Below are 5,103 nucleotides of genomic sequence, written 5' to 3'. Positions count from 1 at the left end.
CGAGCCCGCCCGTCATTGGCTGTGATGGCCGGGCTGGGGCGGGGGGCGGTCACAGCGGCGATGCCATCAATTGGCGAGATTTCTTGTCCATTTCGGCCAGGGAAAAGGAGGCGGTCCCCTCCAGCTGTTGATTGGCTGCTTTCGGCCGTCGTTTGGGGAAAAGAGGCGGCTTGGGCGCGGAGGGGCTGGTTTAGTGGGCGGAATTTGAATGTTAAGGATTAATGGACCCTTGCGGATGCTGGGGCAAGTGAAGGCCCAGGCTCGGAACGCCTGTTTGCGCGGCCCTGAGGGGCGATTGACCCTCTGTCCACAGATGCACCGAGTGCGCTGCAATAAGCGTTTCACTGCACCCGCATTTTCTCAATACCACCATTTTCAGCAGAAGCAGCAAAGTTGCCCGCCCTGGAGCCTGACGTTGCCCCAGCTGAGGGGCCTTGGTTTCAGAGGCCTACTCAATGCATTATTTCATCTGAGCCTGCCCAGTGGTCACGTTCTCGTAGGGGTGTGGAATAAACTGACAACAAATCCCAACCCTGGCCTTCGCAGAACTCTGGCGGGGGAAGAGAGTGCATGCCAAGGCCTCGTGACACCTGTCATTGTTGGATCAGATGGTTTGGTGGAGGTGTGAATAAGGGGCAATGTTAGCTCTGCCTGAAAGATGTGATTTGGGAGCTGAGATCCAGCAATTGTTCACTTTCCTAGAAAAATTGATTTGGAGCTGAGAACCACCAATTGTATTTTGGGAAAATATGAGAAAAGTGTTAGCTAACCAGGTGTTCAGGACAGGAGTGTTTGTTAAGGGGACCTTACCCTGATGCCAGTCATTATCCAATCCATTCAGTGATCCTTCTGTTAGTTCTATGCTTAGCAAGAAAACCTGATTCTGATTTGGCTGCCTGCCCCCATTCATTTATTGACTACCTGCTATGTGCCAGGCACTCTTCCAGGCTCTGGATGCATGGTACTGAACAGACAGCAAACTAAGATTCTTACCGGGAAGATTCATACTAGCATACACATAAGTATAATAGATCATTTCACATAGTGACAGGGGCTTTGAGAAAGATAGAGTAAGAGTAAAGGGGGTGCTATTTAGGTATCTATGGGTTTTCATCCTCATTTTACTCCATCATTTGAATATCTGGGGAAAGAACATTCCGGGCAAGTTCAAAGGCCAAGAGGAGAGACTATGCCTGGCATGTTGGGGACTAACAAGGAGGTTAGTGTTGCTGGAGAGTGGTAGGGAATGTGATTGGAAAGGCAGCCGGGGCCACTATGAAAACTGGGAGTTCATTCTTTTTTGGGGGGGTGGGGGATGGGGTCTCATTCTGTAACCCAGGCTGCAGTGCAGTGGCGCAATCTTGGCTCACTGCAACCTCCACCCTGAGCTCAAGCGATCCTTCCTGCTCAGTGTCCTAAGTAGCTGGGACCACAGATGCGCACCATGCCTGGCTAAGTTTTTGTATTTTTGATAGAGATGGGGTTTCACCATGTTGCCCAGACTGGTCTCAAACTCCTGAGTTCAGGTGATCCGCGCATCTCAAAGTGCTGGGACTACAGGCGTGAGCCACTGCACCGGGCCAGAACCGAGAGTTTATTCTAAGATGAGAAGCCCTCAGAGGATTTTGAGCCAGGAGCTGTCTGATCTATGTTGCAGGTGTAGAGTGGAGAACTGGACATGATGGGACAAAACTACAGCACAAGGCTAGTTGCGAGGCCCTGGAACAGTCTAGGAGAAAGAGATGATGGTGGCTTTAACTAGGGTGGTAGCAGTGCAGCTCTGAGAAGTTGTGAGATTCAAGATATGTTTTCAAAACTGAACAAAAGGACTGGATGTAGGGCATAGAGAAAGGGAAAAAACAAGGATAATTCCTGAGATTGGGGCCTGAGCAACTGGGGAAATAAGGGTGCCTTTCACCATGGTGGGGAGAACTACAGGAAAAGTACATTTTCAGAGGTGCAGATCAAGAGTTCTGCTTTGGCTGTATTAAGTTTGGGGTGCCCAGTGGTGTGAAAATGGAGATGTTGAGTAAGCCGTTGGATGTGTGATGCTGAAAGTATAGAGATGCAGCTAAAGCAGTCAAAAAGTCATCACGCTGAACATCCAATTCAAGAAGCCATAAAAAAATGACAAAGTAAGCCTGCAAAAGTAGAGGAAAGAAAAATAAGGATGAATAAAACTTAATGAAATAGAAACAAATGATGGAGAGGATTGAGAAAATTTTAAACCTGCTTCTTTGAAAAACTGAAAAACAAGAGCCAACCCTCTAACAAGCTGGATATAAAGAGAAAAGTAAATTATATTACTCATGGAAAGATTTTATTGTGAACTGTGCGTCAGTAAATTTGAAAACATAAGCAAAAGGAATACATTCCTAGGAAAGTACAGCTTACCAAAACCAACTCTAGAAACAGAAAATCCCTGTAACCACAATGAAATTGACTATGTATTTAAAAACTTACCCATCCCCCTACACACAGATACAGACACACGCACACACACACACACACACACACACACACAGAGAGAGAGAGAGAGAGAGAGAGAGAGAGAGAAAGAGAGAGAGAGAGAGAGAAAACAGACCAAGAGGGCTTTACAGATGACTTCTACCAAATCTTTAATGAGTAGGCAATTCCAATCATACACAGAAAAGAAATAAACATCTCCAAACTTATTTTACTAGACTAATATATCTACTATGATGAGCCAAGAAAAGTATGACACAAGTTGTGGAAATAAGTTTTAAAATTCTAGACAAATAAACTGAATCCTGCAGTATATGATCTATCACAACCGAGTTCAGTTTTATCCTAAGAATGCAAATATGGTTTACAATTAGAAACTCAACCTTAACAAACTTAAGGGGAAAAACACCACATAATTATTTCAATAGATGCAGAAAAAGCATTTGATAAAATTCAACATCTACTTATGACTTTTTTTAAAAATCAGAGAACTGGAGTTCAAGACAAGCCTGAGCAACATAGCAAGAAGCAAGACCCGGTCTTTACAAAAAAAAAAAAAATTTTAAATATTAGCCAGATGTGGTGGCACACACCTGTAGTCCCAGCTCCCTGGAAAGCTTAGGTGGAAGGATCACTTGAGCCCAGGAGTGAGCTATCATTGCACACAGCACTCTAGCCTGGGCAACAAAGCAAGACCCTGTCTCTTAAAAAAAAAAAAAAAAATTGACCAGGCATGGTGGCTCATGCCTGTAATCTCACCACATGGGTCACGAGATCAGGAGATTGAGATCATCCTGGCTAAAATGGTGAAACCCCATCTCTACTAAAAATACAAAAAGATTAGCCAGGCATGGTGGCACACACCTGTAGTCCCAGCTACTCAGGAGGCTGAGGCAGGAGAATTGCTTGAACCTGGGAGGTGGAGGTTACAGTGAGCTGAGATCGTGCCACTGCACTCCAGCCTGGGCGACAGAGCAAGACTGCATCTCAAAATAAATAGATAACTAGATAGAGAGACAGACAGATAAAATAAAAGGTTAGGAGAGAGCAAAAGACCTGAATAGACATTTCTCAAAAGAAGACATTCAAATGACCAATAGGTATATGGGAAAAAGCTCGCTAGGCACCTTGGCTCACACCTGTAATCCCAGCACTTTCGTAGGCCGAGGTGGGAAGATCACTTGAGTCCTGGAGTTCAAGACCAGCCTGGTTAACGTGGCAAGACTGCTGTCTCTAAAAAAAGGAAAAATTAGCCAGGCATAGTGGTGCACACTTGTCATCTCAGCTACTTGGGAGGTTGGGGTAGGAGGATCACTTGAGCCCAGGAGTTTGAGGCTACAATGAGCTAGGATCGTGCCATTGCACTTTGGCCTGGGTGACAGAGTGAGACCCTGTCTCGAAAAAAGAAAGAGAAGGAAGAAAGAAAGGAAGGAAGGAAGGAGAAAAAAAGCTCGACATCACTCAATCTCAGGGAAATTCAAATCAAAAGCACAATGAGGTACCCCTTCAATTCAGTTAGAATGGCTTTAATCAACAAGATAAAAGAAGACAAGTTGGCAAAGATGTGGAGAAAAGGGAATACTTTCATACTGTTGGTGGGGTAGTAAATTAGTATAGTCACTATGGAGAACAGTATGGAGGTTTCTCAATAAATTGAAAATAGGACTACCAGCAATCCTACTACTGGTATATATCCAAAGGAAATGAAATCAGTATGTGGAAGAGATATCTGCGCTCCCATTTTTATTGTGCAGGACTATTCACAATAGCCAGATATGGAATCAACTTAGGTGTCCACCAACAGATGAATGGATAAAGAAAATGTGGTACATATATGCAATGGAATACTATTTGGCCATAAAAAAGAATGAAATCCTGTCACTTAAGACAGCATGAATGAACCCGGAGGACATAATGTTAAGGGAAATAAACCAGAAACAGAAAGACAAATACCACATGATCTCAGTCATATGTGGAATCTCAAAAACAAAAAAGAATTGATATCATAGAAGCAGAGAGTAGAACAGTAGTTACCAGAGACTGGGGAGAGGATCGGGGAGAGGAGGATGGGGAGACACTGGTCAACAGGCACAAAGTTATTATTAGATAAGATGAATAAATTCTGGTGTTCTGGCCAGGTGCAGTGGCAAATGCTTGTAATCCCAACACTTTGGGAGGCCGAGGTGGCTGGGTCACTTGTGGTCAGGAGTTCGAGTACAGCCTGGCCAACGTGGTGAAACCCTGTCTCTACTAAAAATACAAAAATTAGCTGGGCATGGTGGCGGGTACCTATAGTGCCAGCTACTTAGGGGGCTGAGGCAGGAGAATTGCTCGAACCCAAGAGGCAGAGGTTGCAGTGAGCTGAGATCACACCACTCCACTCCAGCCTGGGTGAGAGAGAGAGATTCTGTCTCAAGAAAAAAAAAATTATGTTGTTCTATTGCACAGCAGGGTGACTATGGTTGACAGCAATATATTGTATGTTACAAAATACCTAGAAAAGAGACTTTTGAAATTCCCACAACAAAGAAATGGTACATGCATGAGGTGATGGATATATTAACTACGCTGCTTGGATCATTGTGCAACATAAATATATACTGAAATATCAAATTGTACTTCCTAAATATGTGTCAA

The sequence above is a fragment of the Colobus angolensis genome, unplaced genomic scaffold, assembly GCF_000951035.1.
Source record: "Colobus angolensis palliatus isolate OR3802 unplaced genomic scaffold, Cang.pa_1.0 Scaffold402, whole genome shotgun sequence".
Taxonomy (NCBI): domain Eukaryota; kingdom Metazoa; phylum Chordata; class Mammalia; order Primates; family Cercopithecidae; genus Colobus; species Colobus angolensis.
Note: the sequence above shows the minus strand (reverse complement) of the source record.